This window comes from Bombus fervidus, chromosome 15 (assembly GCF_041682495.2).
Source record: "Bombus fervidus isolate BK054 chromosome 15, iyBomFerv1, whole genome shotgun sequence".
Taxonomy (NCBI): Eukaryota; Metazoa; Arthropoda; class Insecta; order Hymenoptera; family Apidae; genus Bombus; species Bombus fervidus.
This window is the reverse complement of record NC_091531.1, coordinates 8,791,894-8,815,349: the sequence shown is the minus strand read 5'-3', so window position 1 is coordinate 8,815,349 and position 23,456 is coordinate 8,791,894. Positions and strand designations below refer to the sequence as shown.

Genomic DNA, 23,456 nt, shown 5'->3' with positions numbered 1-23,456 from the left:
CGAACGACGGCCTACGAACACACGGCGTCCCAGTTTGCGCGGCGATAAATTAGGACCTGGTGGAGGAAAGGCAGATAATTCGACAAAGGAAAGATGAAGAAAGAAAAAGATATATCAGAAAGGAAAAAAGGAGAGTCGGCTGGCAGATAAATCTGCGAAACGAATTGGTGCAACTGGCAGGAGGATCGGAAGGCCGAGTTCTCAAGTCGTCTAAAACCGGTCCGCGTTAATTTATCGTCGGTCCCCGAGGATCGTATTGCGATCACGTATGCGTTTATTCACTTACTGCCAGCGAGTGTAAAACGATCAGATAATCCGCAGTTATGAAATCTCGCCTCGGCTTTCCATTATTAGTTTAGAAAACGCGACGAACGCGATATCCAGATTACGATTTTTCAACTCCCATCGCCTGCAAAGTCGTACTTCAGCTCCCAGCGGAATTCTCGAGTAAATCTCAAAAATGCAGCTCTTCCTGCGAATAGTCTCTGCTTGTGAGAAGTAAACAAAAGATCGGAGAACGTACAACTCAACGAATGTAGTAGGTTCAGTATAATAAGTTCGTTCGCGTTTTCTTCAAACTCGATGCTTATTCAAACACATTCTATGATATCTTTTACGAATTGACGAGTATTTATTTTCTACTTAGTCCGTGGCTTTCGGCTTTGAACGAGTTTTCGGTTTTACCTCTTGTTTATCTATCACGCTTTTTACATTTTCTCAGTCTTATGGCTTTATCACCTTATTATTGCTTCCTCCCTTATATCTATCTAACTAAACTCTAAGCTCTTTTCTTACGTATTTACCTCCCATCTTATCCATTCTGTTATACTGCACTCCGTTACATAATTGTAGTATCGGGAATACTACTAATAATTAAATGATGGTTTATTTACGAATATATGGATTGTACAGATGTTGATTAGACAGGAAACGACGGTTATTTAACATGAACTAATCGCAATAACGTGCTATACCTTAGACAACTCAATAATTAATTTGCAACTTTCGTCACAACGGATCCAACGCTCTCTCTCCCTCTCTCGCGCGGACCACGCTCTCTCGACAACGCTAGCGACTCTATCTCGACAACGCAACCCGTGCTCTCTAATTCCTCGATTCATGTTAGAATTTAATCTTAAAGTTAAGATAAATACTCTATGGAAGACACGATGTTTATGTTAAAATAATATTCGGTGATATTTATTAAACAGAACTACAGAACCAAATGTATATAAGCGAGTGATATGGTATAATTAACAACGTATGCAGGTAAAGAATTTGTGGATTGTTGACGGTTGGCCGGTTACTCTCAGACTAGACATAGTTAGTGACCCATGATCCCTTAAATATTTTGAACCCCACTCTCTATACGGTAACGAGTATGACCTGTGTAAGTGTGCTGTTCAAATGCCTGTAGGTGTCTGTGTAAGAGCATTTGTGTCTATGCGTGTAATATCGTTGATTCCAACGATTCACACCCTCTGAATTCTCCACTGACACTGACTGTGAATTCGTCTTTCTGCCTTAGCGTCCCTTTTGTCCCTTTGTCTTAGTCTCGCCACGCACGTGTTACGCAACCGCTCGTAGCCAGACTCACGTAGGCCTTTTTGTCCACGATACTACATAATCTATATCTAAAACTACGGCAACTTTGGGGCTTTTGCCTCCTTGCTGTGCTTCCTTATTGTCGTTCCTCCCCGTTTTGTATTGCCTTTCTCTACTCCATTATTATTTTCAATTCCATTAGTCCTTCTCCAGTCTCGTTTAGTATCTTTTCTGTTTCCTCGTGTCCCCCCGTTATTTCGCATTCTTTTATTACGTGCCTCGGGTCTTCTTTTTTCCTTTTATATAATCTGCATCTTTTTTCTCCCTCTTCTTTCCAGTATTCCCTTGCTTTGGTCTCGTTTCCACATCTGAATCTTGCTAATATTTTTCTATCCTTCCGCTTCATCCTCCCTTCTAAGTATTTTGGTAAATTGACAAATAAAAGGCGAAGTATCTTAGCACTTTCGACCGGCAGCTCAGGCGCAGATTCTGCCTGGCGCCGGCTCTGTTTCGATTTAGACTCTCCAATACCATTCTTTTTGTACGTTTCTCAAATTGCTGTAAAACTGTGGGAGCTTGCAAAGCAACGCAACCTTAATAACAAATTACTGCTCAAACAATGAGAAAGACTGCCGGCGACTAAAAGCCGATTAATCGGTCGGAAAAGTGTTAGTGTTCGATAAAATGAGAAAGCTGAGCGTATCCATTTCAATGAAAAATATGTTGATCGAATAAATGTTTGTCCAACGAAGAAAAAAACAGAACAATAGAAATATTGTTGAAAATGACAACGTTTGTTGAGATGCGCTAGTTACAAAAAACAGTAACTAGAAGATTGTTCTAGATACAATCGATAGTTTTAAGATGCTCTTTTGTTTCTTTTTTCCCCTGGTCCATGTAAGCGTGTACAATAAAGGTTTTTCGGCTCAGAACGATGTGATAGATTTATCCATACAATATAGTAATAACAATTGTGATCCTACCTCTAAATATAGAAATAACAACAAATATTTTAATTATTTTTCTTATAAAATATTCCCAATTGTCGAACGATTTTGTAGAAACTGTACTATAATTGCGTTAATGTAGGCAAGGAAGGTTAGATTCCCATTGTTAAACTGCAGTATCAAGATAACGACAAGAAGATCGGACAAAGTTGACTGAAGGACTAATTAGACGAGGGATAGAAGCAACACGTCTACTATCGGCATCAAATCTACCCGTACACTCGCATTATCCACATCCTGGACGGTGTTGAGCCGTGATATGCTCGAGCATTGTGCTGGTAAACCACATGTCACCCTTGGCGGCTAACTATCGATCAAACGTGTACACCGTACACGATACGTCAGCTTTCGGGCTTCCACTTTGACTGGATACACCTTCTTCTTGCAAGGAAATCGATTTTCCCTCGGAACCGTGCAATAGTACAAAATTATTCATACGTGTTCGTGATAGAAATATTTATATGCTGGTAGAAATTAAAATAGGAATTTTCCTCGTGCTCTGTGAATTAGGAAACATTCGGGCAAACTTTTGACAATCTTTCTAGTTAAACGAAGAAAATTCGAAACTTTTGTAACTGAAATAAATAAAGAAAAGGTTTTCAATTTATTTTTTCACGTAGAACCGTCCTTCCTTAGATTCTACCAGCGAAACAAGTGTTTGTACAGCTACAGAAGCTCCAGGAAAAGAAGCCATAGGTGCCGAAAACGTGACCTGATCCAATTCGTTGGCAAAACAAAAAAAGAGAGAGAGAGAGAGAGCCCAGAAGCGATTCTTTCATACGACGAATGCGCGCAAGCGAATGAATAATACCATGGCAGAAAGTTGCGAACAAAAACCTGGTGAAAAAAAAAGGAAAATAGTCGTTTCACGGTGTAGCGAAGAAAAAGAAAGAAACGTGAAACATACGATTGTAAACACGAACTCAGCGTAAAAACTGTTTTCAATGAACGAACCGAACGAGAAACATTGACGAAAATAGACGAGGAACTGTCGTATTTAAAATAACGCGATATTTTATATAGCAAACTGGTAGAGTATATCTCGTATACTGAAATATATTATTTTATACAGGGTGACACTGAAATATGTCATTCGATATAATGTACCGTCGTGATATATTATTTTATATGGAGTGACACTGAGATACATGTACATTTTAATATTTTATTTCGGGCTTGTTAGGAATTTTTGTTTCCATACACAATTTTTCTCTTTTCGTGCTTCATACTATTAACGCAGTTGCGATAGATACTATGATGAAGCGAATACATCAACGTAGACCCAATTCGGACAATTTTGAATAAAACACAAGAAGAAAATACACGTATCGTAGCAAGCATACTGTTGTGCGTAGATGGAAAGCTAAAATAGACCATGTGTGTTGCGTACGTAGAGGAAAAAGTTTGTCAAAATGATGATTTCGATATATTTGACGGGTGTCGGAATCGAGGCGGCAACTATTCGACAACTTTACGAACATTAATATCTATCCACTCATATACACAAGCAATTGTGAGATAAAAAAAATACAAGGTTTAGAGATTAGTAGAAACATTATTTGTTGATAGAATCGAGATAAAATGTGAGCGTAGCGTTTTAAAACGGTAAATAAAACTTGGGAAATAATGGCGGTGCGCGTTTGCGAGATGCACGAGTCCACGAGGGATCGTATGTATTAAAAATATCTACTTTGTCGTTGAAAACTTTGTTACTGCGATACACTCGCTTTCAACTTGCACTGAAGTCCATAGTTCAGGGACGAAGCGACGTGCAATCGATTGAAAACATAATACGCAACGGTACATTGTTGCACCTGACGATACATCGTTGTCGATTCGAGATCTCACGATGATCAACCCTGTTGCAATGAACGATTATCTTCTTGGCTGATTTATATTCCACACAGACCAGATTTCCTTGTTGCGAAAGTGATTTATACGGACGAGTGTCTTGGTAAGATAGAAGACTGATTTATTTAGAAAATATGCATTCGTTTCCTTCTTATTGCAAACTATTTTCTTAGTCCTGTAACATTATGAACGAGGATGCACGTGTCCTTTTTTTATAATTTTAAATTATTTGTAATTTATCCGTCGTCGTAGAAATTCTCTGACTCGTAAAGAAATTCTCTCTAATTCTAATATTCTCTGATTCTAAAACGTGAAATATACTTGCAAAATTTTGAAGAGAGCAAATACAACGTCTGTTTCCTTTCAAGTCACGATGAAATATCGAATCGAGCAACTACTTTTTGTTATCGAAGGATTGGAAATGTCAGCAGAGCTGAATTTCACGTGAATTTAGAAGAAAGTAAACGACGCTCGAGGACTGCAGACGGAAAAATTTCTACAAAAGCCTGGATTAATATTTATGACGATCTTAAAACGCGAGAAGAAGCGGCTCTCTGTTAACCGTTTGTCGTCGACAGCATGTTTCGACACATTCAATAAATACAAAAGTCCTTGCCGTACAAGATTTACATGGAGTCTCCCTTTGACATGGAAATCCCCAGACGATATACCCACGTAAGGGAACCATCACGTGCTTCCGTCACAAGTACCAAATCAATTTTGCACGTGTGCATTCCCAAAAGATTACCTGGAATTCATATTTCAAGCTTGGTGGTATATTTTGACAATTGAAATTTTCAATAACTACGAGCAATTATTCAGCTTACGATAAATATTACTATAACCGGATGTTGCATTATTTCGACGATGAAAACTTGTCTAGTGTCGTCAATAAGAAACGTTTTATTTTAACGTTGTTTAATATATCAATAATCGTGTGTATAAAAAAAAAAAATACTCGAAATACCGAAATATGGGAGAAAGACTGAAAAAAGCAGAAGAATACGTCGATTAGCGAAACATCGAAGAAATACGAAAATACTGGCGAATAAAAAATCGTGACAGAGAAGAGAAATATTTCAACATTCTCGAAAGCTGAGAGCTTCTAAACATTTCGATTAATATTGGAAAAAAAAAAATCCAGGTCAGATTTAATATTTCTACGCTCGAGTAATTAAATATACTTGGGAATCAGATTAGAAATAAATGCATCAAAGACACGGTACTCTAAAGTAAACTTCCGTGTCTCGGTGGACAGACCGGTGTCCTAAATCATTAAACGACAGTTTCAACGTGGCCACCGTTAAAACCTAAAACGCTTTCCTAGTGGAAACTAGATGAACGTCAGTTGGTTGAGCATTAGAAAGACTAACAGTATTTGGTTCTTTGGTCAACGCATGGTTAAAACCCTACCAGCTTTTCATATTCATTCGCCTGTTCCTTCGTATAGAGCTATTCTCGCGTAGAATGCAGCGCGCCTTAGCGAAACATACGCAAATATCTCACGGAAGCTGAGTGTATCATGCTGAGATGCAAGTTATAGTTTCGATGCTTGCCAACTGAAAATACTAATAACTCAGAGTTGTTTAACTAGAATGTAAGGCGATTATATGTTTCCGTATGTTAAGAAGTGGGAACTAAAAATATTCTTTGAATATTATTGTACATTCGACGCAATCATTTCCGATAATTCCCATAATTCGAGATTCTACGATATAAAAATGAAATGTCAAGTACTGAAAAAGTTGACTGGAATTGATTTACCTTTGAACCTTCGACGATCACAAAGTTATAAATTTATTGAAATTAGAAAGTTGCAGACTGCTGTGTTTACGTGGGTCGTTTGGCAATTGTTTGCAGTGTACTACAGGGGTGAAATATTTTTTTATATCGTACGAAAACGCAAGTGAAGATAAATTCAACCACGTGCGATGGTAGGTTTCAAGGTAAAAAAAGGATCGACGAAAATAATGTTTTTTTTATTATAAAATTCCTTGCACTATGAAAACTAACACTTGCACTTTGATCTATTTCTGTCCGTATAATCATAGTAACGATATAAACTAGAATTAATATTATTTGAATAAAGAGATACATTTTGGTCATTGGGCAACATGATCAGAAAATAAGCAATGAAAATATCGTGCCGATATAATTGATATCTACGTATTCGATATATATTCCATTTACATAATTCAATTTTTAAAGCGAAGGTGCAAGGAGAACTGCTTCAAACAGAAGATCAATCACGAAACATGACCTAGATCTATCATTCGAGAAGAGATTCCATGCTTCTATCCTGCTTCAAAAGCTAGTACGTACGAAGAAATAAAAAAAAATCCATTCAATTACCAACCGATATCTAGATTTCATCTTGGGAAATCACAGAGACCTCTGTGCGCAATATATTCGAAAGATCGACAGAAAACCGAGCAGGAAATTAAAAGGAATTCCCTAGAATACGAGAATAAGTTACTAGCCTATATTTACTTAACCTATCGATGAAAAGCAAACATCGATGATTTGTAAAATTAGTTACTAGTTGATATCGACCGATTGTCGTTAAATTAACGTTAATTTGTTGAATATTATAATATTAGATATTAATACAAAATCAATATTGATTGTATTAATATTAGAACGTTAATTACTATCTAATATGAAATAATAGTGATTTACGATCAATCAAAATACGAATAATCATTCGTGAACGATCGTTTCACGAGAAACTAAGCTCTTCGTGCCAAATACGAGTAAGTTTGAAGTGGTTGTCGAACATATTGACAGACAATTCCGATGTGTTGCATGCTCGATGCAGTCGCATTAACACGAATCAAACAGAAATACCACTAACAGGCGAGAAAACAGGTGACGAGAAAAATACTCGAACAATTTTCAGCGATAGCACAACACGTATTGAGAATTCTGCGTATCTTCGAGGCTAAATCGATTGAAAGTTACTGGACAACTTATGTTACGAGCTGGGATCACCGTTCAGGAAGAGAATGAAAAACTAAGATTTATTATAATTCCCTGGCAACCCTGAAATTTATGGTAATTGTGTATTTTCCATTTTTACGACTTTCAGTTGAAGTTAGTTCAAAGATTGTTTACTAATTTAAGAGTCAGGATAATACGCTTCGCGCGTATCGTTTTTGGCTTCCAAAGTGTTACGTACAATTCCGATTTGGTTATACCGGTTATATATTTTTGTTCAGGGAAAATACAGAATTTGCATAAAATTTCGTCAAAAGTATAAGAATAATCTCTGTGGTAAGGTTCGAGAAAATTTTGTTCTCAAATATGAAGAATATTCCGAAACAACATAATCGAAAGAAAATTCCTAAATCAGAAACTTATGAAAACTATTCCTCGAGTCGTAGAAAAAAACTTGATTTCCCATTCAACCTACAAATTTTGCCTAAAACCTCCAACGATCGTTCGAAACCAATGCAAAATAGCTTGTCATAAAATTTCCCCCAATTCCAAGGTCAGAATAACGCAATAAAGACATTCTCAAATGCCATGAAAATTCAAGAAAAAAGTCCTGAAATTTTCAGCACGAACCTCTTATAATTTATTTTTATCAAAAAATATTCAATCATTGGAACAAATTGAGCTTTCTCAACAGTTCCGGTAGAAGAAGCTCGAGCAAATTTCCAGGTAAGAGCGAACTGGATGATCGACAAATGGAGTGCACGAGCAGACGCAGCCTTTAGCCGTGGTTACGTAACGAATCGATTACTAACAAGAGTCACGAACTCGCATTTTTTTCTAATTCGACGGTCCATCGAAATCCAACGAGCTTATGTAATTCACGATTTCGTGTCTCCAGCCATAATCTCCTGCGACACATGGTGAAAGAAATCGCTTCCTGTTTCATTAACATATTACCTGTCACGTGAATTTTATATACCGTTACACAGGATGTTATCGAACTGATAAATCAAAATCCTAGCGAATCTACATGGAAAAGTAAGTAGAAAATGTAGAAGGCTTTTCTTTTTTTTGTCCGGAGTCTGATTTTTTTTAGAAAATCGAGCTTGAAGATTCTTCGAGTAGCTTAAACTTGGCTAATCCCGGACTGAACAAGAGAAAATAATCGACAGGGGGTTGTTCTACATGTGAAAATGGGTAAAAAATGTAGAATAAAATTTTGCTACAAGACGCTTAGTTTTCCAGAGAAATGAATTTAAAAATGTATCACGCTGGTGCACTGGAGCAATTTAAATTTCTTAAATTTCTCCATTTAAGGTGTCGTTCTCGAGAGAATAAAAGTTTAATCTGCAATTAGGCAAATTTAAGTAGTTGGCAAATATTCGAATTAGATTTTAAAGTTAACATTCCATTAACAACGAATGTATGTAGGTAATTGACATGTTTCTATGAATTTGTATAGTCGTCAAAATTCTACACGGTATGGTTGTCTCGTTAATACAGAAATTCGTAGATATTCGCATAATTTCGGCCCGTAATATCGCCTGTTGTTTTAATGCTAATCGGCCGTGGTTTCCATAGAAAATTAATGCAACGGTAATTCTGGATCAACTGATTTTAATTTATCGCAAATAATGGTTCTATGTAAATATATTTGCATTGTATTGTATTAATTATAATATACGATATTATTAGATTAATTATAGTACACGAATGTTCTATTCCTGAGTCGTCTTTTGATTAAAAAATATCAATCACGATTTGTTTAATAACAAACTTAACAAACCAGAAGGAAAGAGCAAACTGACGTTTCATTTAAGAAGTTTCGAAACTAAAGATAGAATAGTATAAATTTGAAGACAATTGCAGAAAAATGAGAAATAGAAGTTTGCAGGCGAGGAGACCGGAAACGCGGATAACAAGGGAAAGTTATCGAAAGGACTTCGTCTCCGAGAATACAACACATCCTCTTCATAACTTCGAACAATCTCGTACGAGCTTCTCGCAATAGCAGAGTCTTACTATGGCAAACGAGTCTAACAAATGAACAGGGTTAATGGCAATTAATTATTCTCACTTTGTTTCAAACGTTATTACACACAGTGGGAGAACTAAACGAATATTAGGTTTGTAGAAGAGCGGAGAGATTAACAGAGGAAGATAAACTTTGGTTCGCTTTGCTTTTGATGCTACGTATTTGACTCCTCACGACAAAGTTAATTAAAATAGAGATTCTAATATGAAACACTATTATTAATTCGAATTAAATGTAAGCTTTTCGTATGCAGATTTTCTCTAATATGGAAATTTTTATGAAATAATATTATGAAATAATATTAAATTTGCAGCATGAAAATGTTTCGAATAAAGCGTCTATAACACGAAGGTATTTTTAACATGAACATTGCAATATATCAAATATACGAAATTATTGCTATAAAGATACTTTTTACGTAAAATTTGCAACATAGAAATATTTTTAATAGAAAATTTGTAATATGTAAAAGATTATGACAGACTATTGCAATACAGAAATATTCCAAATATAAAATTATTACAAATTATTGCAATATACAAACATCCGTCGCTATATTTCTAGAGCAAAATTTTCAATACAAGAAGTAGTTCCATTGAAAAATTTACAACATAAAGACATTTCCAATGCAAGCTTTACAAAAGAAAAATACCTCCAGTACAAAGTTTACGACACAGAAATACCTCCATTGTAGAGATCGCAGCGCAGAAATATTTATAATGTAAAACCTCTAATGTATATAGAAATATCATTAATCTAGAATTTTCAACAAAAAAAATGAATTATACGTTGCCTTCTGAATAGTTATCTGATCTCAGCGATGTGATTCGACAGAATATTATAAAAAATATCCACTTATCGAATAAAGATATAATTAATTAGTTATCAATACTTTGTTTCGGATACTATTATTAACGTTAAAAGAACGGAAACGGAACAAGTATTATATTCGCGCTAGACAAAAGAAACTAGCGTTTACCTTGTCATCGCTCTTTACATATTTCCATTATTCAGTATACTCCGTATAGGTACTTCCGGTTTTCTTTCAAGTTCAAATAATTATGTAGCAGTTCTTGTTGAAGTTTTGCGATTACGTGACACACAGCATTGTTATCATTATTCTAGCCTAACTTACATTATACATACATCAGCTGTTCACAAGTATTTCGACGTTTTTGTCGATTTATAGTAACGAAATTTGAATTTATCGAAAACGTATAGGAATTAACGATGAATTAATAATTTAAGGGAGCACTTACATGCTTCTTGATTCGAGGTAACTTTCGATCAACGATTAATTTATAATTGCATGGTCTTTATAATTTCTCTATTAATATATTTTAATTTTATGATCATTTACTTTATAATTTGTGATTAAGTAGAATTTACTTTTAAGTAGAAATTGTCGAAATACTTGTGAGCGATAGCGTATTTTTAACAATTTTAAATCTTAATAGAAAAGCACGCACGCAAGACACTTGTTGGAGATACGCGGTGCAAAGAGAAGGCTCTTGGTGTAAATACACAACTAAATTATATAAATTATATACGATACGACTATATAAAACCATATCGGCACAAACACCGCTTTAAATTATAAATTAAAATGTTCTTTGTTGATGAACAGAAGCGTTAGCATAGATAATAATTTCTCGTATAAATTTGTATAAACTCTGTATAAATTTGTAGAAAAAAAAACGCGATTCTTTATTTTTATCTAATTATAAATCTTAATTATTTTTAGAAGGTCTACAACTGATTTAGTTCGAATTTAATTGAACATAATTTTCTTGCAATATAATAATTACAAATACAATCACAGACATATGTAATATCATGGATAATTTGTTTAAGAGAATGGAAATATATTGAAGAAATATTAAAGATACTGGAATGTTTGTTTTTCTGAGAAACAGCAAATAGTCCAACGAAAGTAGATCGTTTTGGTTATAATCCAGCAATTTTGATGTGATTTTGCTGAAAATATATCCTAATTTTTGTTATACAGGTGATTAATAATTCCGATTTACGATAGATGAACTTTTATAAATTTCAAAATTATATGTTACAAAAAGATTTGCTAGAGAATTGTTTATTTTTTACACATTTACGTAGGATTTTGCAAGAAAATTTGGTTCATGCAAATATTTTTGTTATATAGCTTTATTTGACATATCTGTAACGTCAAAATTGCCTTTTTCTACACTTAACGATAACGTCTCTATAATGTGTGATATTTGACATTTGTAAAGATATGACAAGTGACAAGCCGTGGGAAAGTTACGCAACCGCGTATAAATTATTATTCCTCGTCGCTTTCGTGTAAAAAACCACGTAGCATATGCAACTTGTTCCCTTTTCGTCGTATTTACCATCCGCTGTTGAAAAGTACGACGTTTCATGCTTGTTGTGATCGAACGAGGCCGAGGCTAAGAAAACTACATGATAGGGAACAAAAACTAGGAGATACAGTGGATCACAAAATATTCGAACAGCTAAAGAAACCTTTCATCGATATACAATAGCGGACAAAAGAAAATGTATAAAATATGAAGTATAAAAAGATAGTCTAACTTTACAGAGTAACTAAAAGTAAGTGAGAAATTAAATTAAAATGATACAAAATGCAAATTTATATAGAGTAAAAAATTTCTAGTACAAATAAAATTCATAATTACATCGATTTTAAAATTTCTTTTATGCCACTGTACCATGTATGTTATACATTTGCCATTAGCACAGTAATAAGACAGGACTATCATGATTATATTAGCGAAATATGAGACCAATCATGATAGTGGTATCGTATTATAGTGCTGGTAATGCAATTTCAAACTGTTTTGTACAACACACATAATATATCCATGAAAATCTTCTGTAGTCAGTATTCAAATATATATGTGAGTCACTTGGAATGAATTTCTCATTATTTTGTAAGAAGAGTATGTAACTATAATCATTCCAAATTTAAAATAAACTTTGACGAATATTATAGGAATATTAAACAGTTTCCGTGATAAAGCCAAAGACTTATTTCGTAACAAAGGTACCAAAAAAAAAACTTGACCAAAGTGTAAATTCTATTGCGAGATAATTTATACTAATTTATACCAATCTTTTTTACTACATATATATTTACGATAATGTCCAGTAACTTCTGCGTATATACATTTATACATATATGTATGTATGTATATATAAAGTATATACATTTACAAATTGATGTCAAATTAATTTGGAGTAAAATTCTTCTTGTAAAAATTGTTACTAAACCGTATTTCACAAGGTACGGTCTTTAACACATATATTACGTGTTCGAGATGACTTTCAGATTCGTTTCAAATTACTACGTATTATACTGGTAAACAGACTTTGTTTTGATAATACAGTTCGCTTCGATCAAAACCAAAACATTAGAAGTTGCGTTTAATCCTTCACGAAGAATAACATAAGCTACGAGAGTTCAGTACGTCGAACGAGCCATTCAAAGAAAGTGTCTCGCGTGCGTCCTGTTCAAAATAAAATACAAAAATGGAGTCGAAATTTCCGTACTCACATGATCTGCAGTTTCTCCCTTAATTAGACGTGCGTCGTGTGTCAACGCACACTGCAATATAAATAGGGCACGCTACACTCACACACGCACTAACGCACAAAAACACGTCGAGATCGCGATTCGAATCACCACTAGATAAAGAAATAAGGTTAGAACGCGAGAAAATCCCAACGCGAGCGATGAACGACACGACTCACTTACGCATAATCGAGACAATCAAAGTTCATATGCGAATTGACTATTTTCTATTTACTACAATACGATCCATGACTTGTTTTCACGAAAATCTCGTTGATAGGCCTTATTTCTTTTACGGAATCATAAATAATCTGTAAATATGAAAGTTAAACGAATTTCGGTTATTAACAAACAACTTCATCGTAACGTACTTCACGGAAGTTGAAAGTATGTCATAAAATCGAATTTTTTACGTTAATCGATAATGTCATGTTCAAATCGATTTATGTGCTGCACAGTTCATAAGAGTCGGACGTAACTCGTTAATGGCGAATTTTTATTACTAATCGATAATACCACATTTTTATATCGAACTGTATATTCTACGATTCATACAAATTTAATTTATCTCGCAAAATTTTCCTATCCAACGTGTTATACATTCTTCGATAACATTTACTTCCTTCCTGTAGATTAACAGTGAAATACGAAGCTTTATATCGACTTGTCAATAAAGATGTCTTCTGTAACGACATATACACCGGTTCATGTTGAAAAAGAGAAACACGAGAACCTCTTGGCGCAAGGAATTCAAAAGCGGTGAATGAAAATACACAATGGAGAGAAACTCTACGGTTCACGATTTGCAAAACAAACAAAACTCGACATATGAACTTGCTTGTGAGAAAAAATAACCAAATTCTTCATACGTAAAACTGAACATTTTCGCGACAATTGTAATACATACTACATAACGAAGAAATAGAAATTTTCATTCTCACAAGAAGCATACAACTCACAGATTAATTACTGTAAAGAAACAAGGAAACTCTCTAATCAAAGAATGAATGAAAACACACGAAGAACTTTCAGTTTTCACGATTTACGAAAAACTGCGCGAGCTAATGGACCAATCTAATCTGATAGTCTCGATTGATGTAGAGATCGAACGAGAGATATTAAAAGATATACGACTCACATATGAATTCGAATCGTCTCGATTATAGTTGGATACGCGCAGCGAGTAATTTTTCAAGCGCAGGACGTGGCATGAGCGCACAACGAGCGCATCTACCGGCACTGAATACGACTGGCTGACTGACTGACTGACTAACCGTCGAGAGGCCGCCGTGTAGCACGAGAAAGGAAGAAGAGTTGAAGAGTGAGGAGAAAAGACGACGCGTATCGCCGGGCCGATTTTTCGTCGTTTCTTGGTGAAATGCGCGGATAACCGCTGACAGATGAATGAAAGCAAAGCACGTTCTTCGAGGCGCGTGCTTTTCGCGCGAATTCACTCACCGCCGAACACAAGCACGACGAACACACAATTCAGACGACGAGCAGCTAGACCAGCCAGGCACGAAAACTACCCGCGCTGCGGCGCTGCCTGGCTCACTCGGCCCTGCCCGATCTCGGCCGACCTCACACGAAGCCGTACGAATCCGAACGTCGCGAGTCGAACGCCGCGAGTCGAACGCTTTCAATTTATCGGGCGCGCTTCATCTTAACCCCTTCGAATATTTCTTTTCCTTTTTGTAGTGATGTTTAATAGGTTTGTTAATTGTTTCTCCTTGTGCGTGTTGCGTGTAAGTGATGAAAGAATGAAGTGGGGAAAATGGTAAGATAATGATTATGGAATGATTTGATGAATGGGTTATTGGATAGGAGAATATCTCTTTTTAACTCTTTTGAAGTGGTTGATTAATTGTTTTTGTGTGCTATATGGTATGCAAGCGGTGGAAGAATGCAGCAAAAAGAGTGATAAGGTAAGATTATCGAGTGATTTGGTAAATAAATTGTTGGATAGTAAAATATATCTTTTTATTTTTTTTGCAGTGTTTGGTTGATTTCGTTAACCGTTTCTGCGCACTGTGTGATGCGCAATTGATGGAAAAATGCAGTCAAGAGAGAGAGAAAGAGAAAGTGAGAAGAGTCGAGTAGAGAAAGTGGGAAGTGTAACAAGGTAAGATTCTTTCTCTTTTTATATGAATATTTATTTTGTTTAATTAATTGTTTCTACATGTTTGCTGGAGTGGAGAGAGTGAAAAGTAGAACTATGCGGTAATTAGATAAATAAATAGTTGGAATCAGAATTCAATTACCAACGTTACTATAATATAACTGATGGAGGTGATATACAATTAAATATGAAAATATTTAAACATTTATTGTAATGAGAGTTCGTGCTAATAACATTTCAAAAGGTTTCGTATAATTTTCGTGAGCTATTGTATGTAACGAACGAGATTGGTTTAATCTTATGTGGTTGTATGTATACAGTAGAAATACCGTAACGGGTGATAGTAGGTTAGGTGTTAATCGAGTAATTGATGGATAATTAAGTGGTTCAGGTGATAAGCAGTACAGGTCAATCGTGAGAACATTATTAGAATTATAATATACTGAACCTTTCAACAAGTTGATATTGCATTAATATTGTTTGCAATTACAGCAAATGAATGAAAGATATTGGTATTGTAAATGAGTCATTTTATTGCTCTTATCATTTTATCTTATTATTCTATCATTTGTCATAATAGATAGATGGTATTTAAATAGGTTGAAGGTAATATTAACATTATGAATGAATTATTTCATCTTCATTCATTAGTACGTACAAAACATTGCCAACCAATGTTTATCACTATTAAAAGTGGAAGGATACATGGAATGAAAAAATATACAATTATTCAAAATAAAGGGCATGTTACAATCTACAATTATAATTTAATAAGTGAAATAAATTCTCATTTAGATTTCACTTCTTTATAAATATTTGCATAAACATCTCCATTTAATTATTACATAAAATTCAAAGCATATTTTTTATCAAAATATTTTTAATGGCTCTACCAATATAGAAAGCAATATAACGATGAAAGTAGTATAAAATAATATCGTAATAAAATGTCGAAGTAATACTTCCATAAATATAAATTACAATATAATATACGTATATTTCCTTCAATATTTCCAGTCTTTCAGTTCCTCTAAAATTTAAAAATAAAAAACACATTATTTCCCTTCTACATTTATTACTTTATTGCTAAATAAATTCGTGCTCCATATTTTATATTCCATTCATTTGATTCTCTAAAGAAAACGGTAGAATAATATAATTTCTTTTTAATAAACGATATTTCCTCTGATTTTCAACTCTTCGGTTTTCACTTAATTCACTTTTCCTAGCGGAAACTTGTGGAATAAAATTTCTTGATTTATCGATGTTCGTTCTTCAGGTTCATCAATCATTTCGTTTTAACATTCTTTAATTTTATATATTTCTTGGAGAAAACTTTGTTTACATAAAAAATATTCTGAAGATAAAGAATAGTCTCCTCCGTTATCAAAGTGGCGAGATATTGTAAATCGAATGAGATCAAAATATCACGGTGTAAAAGTAATTCTGTGCGTTTCGATGAACTATTATTTTTTTATTCTTCGCGAAGTTCAGCATTATTTGCTTCATACAAACGAACAGTTGGCGGGGATTGTAGCGAAAATACTTTAAGGTCTTCTCATTCGTTCATCTGTGCAGCAAATGGAAAAAAAAAACAGAAAAGAGACAACGAGACAACAGAGAAGAAATAACGAATAATGTCATTGGCCGTTCGATATTTTCCATTTTATTCGAACCATCAGCGATGATCAAAAAAATACGTCTATATTTCCTTGCTCTAGAAACACGAAGAACACATAGGAACCCACTTTTTCCGGGTAGAAAGAAAACTAACAGAAGGAAATAATGTTTCTGCGTGATAAAATTTTCTTTTGTTAAATGTTTCTCCTAATAATATTCTTCAGTATTATTGAGGACTATGTTTTGGAAACGTATCTTATGTATATTAAAATTAACAAATTAACAAATATAACAATAGTAGACATTGGATACGAATTTAGTTAACTTTATTGAATATTAGATATCTGGTATTCCCTAATGTATTAATTCAAATGAGATACAAATATAAGAATCCAGCGATAAGATTTACGAATTCTAAATTTAAAGATTTAAGTGATTTTTGTTATTTAAAAAGGATTGCTATTTTATATTATATATTTTTCTATATAAAATGGCAAAAACTAAAGAGCGAGAGGCGAGAATTGATTTGAAGCCATCGAGGTATGTCTTGAACTCCGTAAAGCAACACTTTATCCAATAAATTTTGTATTTGTAACGTAATATATTGTAACTTTCTCTGGAAGAATCGAAGAATCTTTCTCGTACTACCGGTCCCATCGAAAGAAAATAGCCTTCGTTTTCATTTTCGTAACCAGCGAGTTATTTCTAGAGTGTAGTCCATTTATTGACATGAAAAATATCGCAAATTTCTCAGTTCTCGCGCGAGTTTCTGTCGCAACAAAAAAGAAACAAAAACAAACTTTAGACTTTTATATCAAACTCAGATAATTTAATCCACTCGTAAAATTCGACTACGGTGTAACAATAAACGATTGTTTTCACACAAAATTTTAAATGCATTGTTTATCGCATAAAACAATTTTTTTCTCAAAAAAAAAAAAAAACACGTAGAATATTCGTAGAATATTCGAAGAACACCAGAATAAAAGAAAAATAAAGCGAAAAGAATTTGTGTTTCAAAATACGATTCGCGAAATTTGACGATTTCTTTTTATTTCATTTTTGAACCAAGAAAAATCGAATATTTTTAGCACTGGATAAACGCAGTATAAAAATACACACCAATGGAATAATATTAAGTCTATTTTTTTATCCCGAAAAATATTTGCATTCGAATTTTGTCTTAACCCTATTTGTGGTTTTTTCTACATATGTTCGAATGATTTGTTTGAATAGTTTCGCTAGAAAAATTTCGCCAACCAGAAGCGAATACTGAAAAGCAGGAAATGAGATAAAGTGATTGAGGTTTGCTCTTGAAGATATGCAAACATGTGTACTCACTGTCTATAGATTTATGAATATCTCGTAACTCATTATTAGTAATTATTGACCCATGAAAAAGTACTTTCCATATCAAATATTTAAATACTGATACTACGATCATAATAATTCTATTATGAAATTTCCGCTAGATATTACAATTATTAACATGAAATTTGCAATATATAAATATTCATTGCGTAAACTTTGCAGTGTAACTTATAAATATCTTATAAATATCAACATAGAATTATTGATTTATAGAAATGTTCTTAGCAGACAATATTTACTAGAAAATAAATGAAATTCAATTATTCATGTAATAACATAAATTATACAACAAACTATTTCAGTTTCTCTTGCGATCATTTTCTCTCACATAATGTAATGCTAATCTCGATGATGTAATATTCTAGGGAATATTCTGGAGCTGATATACTCCTAATAAACATGTTCCACATCCTGTAGCCATTGATTATATCGTGTATCATTAATGTTTCTTGACGTCCGTCTTCATCTAACGGGGACAGCGGTCGATGTATAATGAGATACACGTGATTCTAACGCCTCGAGCATTTCTCGCGATCCAATAATTGACGTCGTACATTTATCGTTCGATACATGATCATTCCTCCGATAAAAAGACATCACTAGACACATAACCAATAACGAGAGATGGGACACGCGACGTGGAGAAAGAAACGTTCTCAAGAAGATACTCATTCGATTAATTCTACAAAATGTCCAAGAGAACTATAATATCATTTTATTGTTATGTCAACTCTTTCCGGTCGACGTCCAGGTATTTCCCGATATTGCGATAACGAGGAGACCGATGGCCCTAGAAATTACGACTGGACAGAGTTAAGTAATTGTTAGATAAAATTATCGATTTTAGATTAATTCCGTGGATGAAAACTCGTTAATTACAATTCGAAATGTAAAGATGACAGTTGCTGGCGTTTGTTATTAATTTTGTAGCGTACGAATGGTTCAAAATTTATTACGTGTAGTTTGGAAATGCGTGGAAATGTAGAAAAAATTCGCAGAATTGAATATTATATTTTATTGGCATTTTGTATCAAATGGAAGCATAAAATATCCGTGACTGTCTATAAAAAAAAAAGATATAAAAAAATATCGATTATCGGCTTTTTATCTTCTTTTAAAATACAGATAAAAAATTGCAAATGGAAGGCGAGGTTTCTGCAAAGGTGTTCCATTTCGATGAAAATTCGCATGTCTCGCGGGCAAACGAAAAAATCTGCTCGGAGGATGCAGAACTCTCGCCAGGGAAACTTGGACGAATCGAAAGTTGCTAGCAGCTCTTTCCAAAGAAAAGATTCGAATACTTTCCTACGAGTTAGAAGCAGGGCTTTTCCCCGATGTTCTCGCGATTTGTTCCCCCTTTGGCCCTGCGTTCGTGCCAATCGTATGAGATTTCCTCTTCCAATCTTTCCTGTCGATCAAACGGACAATTTATTCCTTAAAAGCTTTCGACGATCTTCGAGTATTAACTTCTCCCCTCTTTTTATTATTGAATTAAATTTGACATGAAAAGAAGCGGTATATACAGTGATTCACGGACGTGATGAGATATAGGCTTGTTGTCGATCACAGGGATTAGAATTTCCGATGTCAACGAGAATCGTCGAGTCATTAGATTGATCAGCTGGAATTGAAAATTTATAGTTGTTTCCTCCTACGTGCTGGATCATCCATAAAGGAAACTTGTTATTCTAGATTACGTAATTAATTGGTCGTAATTTACTACGGCTCTTAACGTTCTTGCCAAATTTGGAATATTTCTTCAGGGTATATTGACTCGGTAATTGAAATTAAAGGTAATTGGATTTAACGGAACAAAATTAGGAACTTATTGTAAAATATTAGTCCCGATGAATATTGGAAATAGAATCTATTGCTGCGAAACTAGAAAATGGGAGTCGAAGTTGCAAAATTAAGATCGCTCAAAAGCGACTTGGAAAAGGATTTGGTGGATTTGAAGATTCACTCGGCGATGGAGGATGAGCTTAATTTCTGACGGCTCGTTGCTATTGGCCGTGTTGCATTTGCAAATATTTCAGCGCACTGGCGCCTACGTTTCATCGTCAAAATTGTTTAATTAACGTTACTAGTTACAACGTAGACAGCTGTGCGATGAATTGCATTCCTCGCCAGTACGTAACAGACGCGTTGTACAATTAAACGTGCACGTTCTATCACGAAGCATTTCCCGATTTTTACATTAACATGTTAGAAACTTGGATATAATGAAAGAAATTCGAGACTTGGGTGAAACTTTCACTGGATAAAACGGGTATTTGAATCGAGTCGAGAGGTTCGCTCGTTGAAATGCGTGTGTTTCATTTTATTTTATTTTATTTTTCAATTCATTTCGATTATTCCAAATTATCATAGAATTTAAATCTGAATTTTTCCTGGCATTTAAATTTAAGCGATTAAACAATACTTTAAAAACAATATTTCGTGATAACTCGTGGCTACAGGAATAAAGCGATATTTTGTGACAACTCGTGGCTACAGGAATATTTCAAATATCCTGGAAATTTCTTTTCAAGCCCGTTTTATTCGATCTCTGCATTTTACAAAATTTTTGTCACGAAGTAATGATTCTACCGGTAATTCGCGATAAGATCATCTCAAAGTAGAATATGCAAAATTTCTTATATCGTTATTTACAGATTCTCGCTTTGCTCACAATCTCAGAACGTTTCAGCCTTGCGTAACGAGTCTTTCAGCGAGTCGATTTTATTAATACGATGCGCTTAGCAAAATTCCTCGTGTAATTCCTTGCATAAAAATCCGTAACATATTACGAACGTCTTTATAATGGGACAAGTGATATGCCAAAGATAAATATTTGACTGATGAGAAATTAAAGGAGTGGAATCTACAGAGGACTGGAATTAGTATGCCTGCGAACAAATGTCTGGACGAAGTGCACCGCGTAAGTATGGAGATTTATCACAGAAGAGGCATTATCATAGTGATTAGTGGGCACGTTCAAGCACCGTGACGATAGTTGCGAGGAACAGGAGTTACGCTGATAAATTCGGCGTCACGCACCAAAGAATGTGGTTGCTACGCATGGCGAGTACGTATTTGAAAACATGTCACGTAATTCTCTCTCTTCTCTACGCTTTTATCATTTTTTATCGTCGATCGACTTCTTAATATCTTTTGAATATTCGCCACGCGACATACACTAGCTCACAGAACAATTCGATCATTAAGCTGCGGATCTTTATACATTTACGGGAAATTATTATAAATAATAATTTATCGAAGGAGAATAATATTCTGTCTGTTTAAAAGGATCTAAAGGAGAACTGTTAGATTATTCGGAATTAAACGAGAGTACAAGATGTGGATATTTAAAGCATATTTTAAGTATCCTCTTAGTATAATCTTATTTTAGGACGCATATTGACCGAAGAAACCAAAACCAACGTTAAACACGTTTAACGTTTAATACTGTTTACACGGTAATTTAAACCGTAATTTAACAGATTTATTTGAGCCATCATTCGTAAAGGATAACATAGAAAGGAAGTGAACATTTTTTAAAAGTGAAAAGAATAATCTTTTGTTATTAAGTGAAATCTTCAGAAAAGAACCGTATAGTAACTCGATGAATCGTTCACAAATCGTTGGAAATATTTCAGTGGGTTCAAATAAAAGTTGATTTAGAAGTTAACGTAACCCAAACACGTTATCACGATTAACGGTACCCTGCGTGGATTCTAAGAATTTATTCGGACGCATATTTTACGTGAAATCGAATGGCAATCGCACACGGTGCCTCTGGATCTCGTCTGTATCATCTGAAACACTCGTCATTCATATTAAAGAGCTCAAGTTCACTCACCTTCGTCGTTCAAGTAGTTCGTTCACTCGTATAACTTTTTATAGTCACAAGAAGAAAATGGTACGATTAAATTTGCACGTTAATATGTAGGAAAATCAAACCTTTCTGTTAGCAATCCATTTACAACGCGCGTCTTTTATTAATAAGACAGAGAAAATAGTATTCCGGTCTCTTGAAAAGTTCAACATTTCCATTTTATCCATTCAACATTCACCATATCAGCGCCATTCAACCAACTCACTCAAGCAAATTCAGCCGCTCGATCAAAAATTCTCCCCTCGGCATCGCCCTGATTAAATCGCTTAAAACCAGAAATAATTCTGACACGCGACTAACGTTCCTTCATTATTATTAACACCTACTTCGTTAATTTACAATATAATTAACAATTTAAAATCGTCTGTAGATCCTAAAGCTATTAAAACCGCCACGCGTCGTTTTATTCTTTTCACTCGAGGCGTGGACGCGTTTATCGAATCGCAAGACAGTATAATTACGGTGTGATGTTACGTGTACACACGAGGCAACAGCTGTTCAACACATACGCAACAATCACGAAACTGTCTGCAAGCAAGGGAGAGTCACGAACGGTCCGGTTTAGATAAAACTTTAGACCTCGCTATTTTTAGCTGCCTAGAAGGTTTCAAGAAGATCGGAGACTGGTCGTTAGCGATCTTTTCGTTCTTACTGGAAGAAAAAGTGATACGTAGTCGACACCTGACCAACCAGTCGCCATTTAACTGAACGTTACAGCTCAATAGGATTAAGCGTCTGCGCCGCGTTAATTGCATTACGAGCACATCGCAGACAACGTAGAAGCCAACGTTCGCGTACAGGCCAGGATTTGCTAAAATTCTGAAGTTTCTTTAAATTTCTTTCTTCGTGCGATAGAAGAAAGTTTATAAAACAAGCGTTTAATCGATAGTTCTACAAAATTGATGTATATATTTAATAAGAGCAGTGAATAAGTGTAATATATGTTATATTTACGATGATATATACCAAAGGATAAGTCACTATCGCCGATATGAGGAAAAATTTGTAGTACAAAAGTTAGAAAAATTCATAGCGTATATCGATTTTTAATTTTTGTTTCATCCGTCACCGTTTTATTCGTAATTTTCGAATTACTTTATATCGTCGAACAGTGTCAAGAAAATTGGCAAGTTACCACGAGGATGGAAGCTCTATGGGGAATCTGAAGTTAATGAAAATGAAGTTAAAAATAACGCTTGAATTTGGAATTCAAATTCCGAGGGGAAAGAAAGTTCTTTAAATCTTGCTTGATTAAAAACTTGTGCCGATTTGCCAATTCCTCGTGTACCTATAACATCTACATACCGTTATATTAAATTGTTCTCGTTTCTGAAGCGACAAAATTCAAATAAAAATTTAAGCTGCGACTTTTCTCGGCAAGCTCGTTTAATCTGATGAGACCTCGTCACGCGATTCGACTTTATTCGGATTTATTTCATTCGCAAACAACGTATAATATTATTTTCGACGAACAAACGAGGCAGACTGCGACGAGTTCATACATTTCCGCCCTCTCCCCC

The 23,456-nt window shown here is 34.5% G+C and overlaps 2 protein-coding genes across 6 annotated transcripts in view; one reads left to right on the top strand and one right to left on the bottom strand.

Annotated features, from left to right (window-relative positions):
* Positions 1-23,456, bottom strand: part of Dnc (phosphodiesterase dunce) — a 367,304-nt gene that overhangs the window by 256,943 nt on the left and 86,905 nt on the right. Inside the window, exons 1-2 of one of the 5 annotated variants that reach the window (XM_072017679.1) lie at positions 14,224-14,381; positions 12,932-13,062 (exon numbers count right to left, since the gene is read on the bottom strand). The exons of 2 other annotated variants lie outside the window; for them this stretch is intronic. The gene's annotated coding sequence lies outside the window, so the exon portion shown is untranslated. Of the gene's footprint in view, positions 1-12,931; positions 13,261-14,087; positions 14,382-23,456 lie in introns of those variants that run through there. 2 more of the 5 variants (XM_072017676.1, XM_072017678.1) reach the window with 2 other exon arrangements.
* The window catches only part of LOC139994762 (uncharacterized), a 76,289-nt gene continuing 67,404 nt past the window's right edge, over positions 14,572-23,456 (top strand). The window contains exon 1 of the mRNA XM_072017704.1: positions 14,572-15,071. The gene's annotated coding sequence lies outside the window, so the exon portion shown is untranslated. The remainder of the gene's footprint in view (positions 15,072-23,456) is intronic.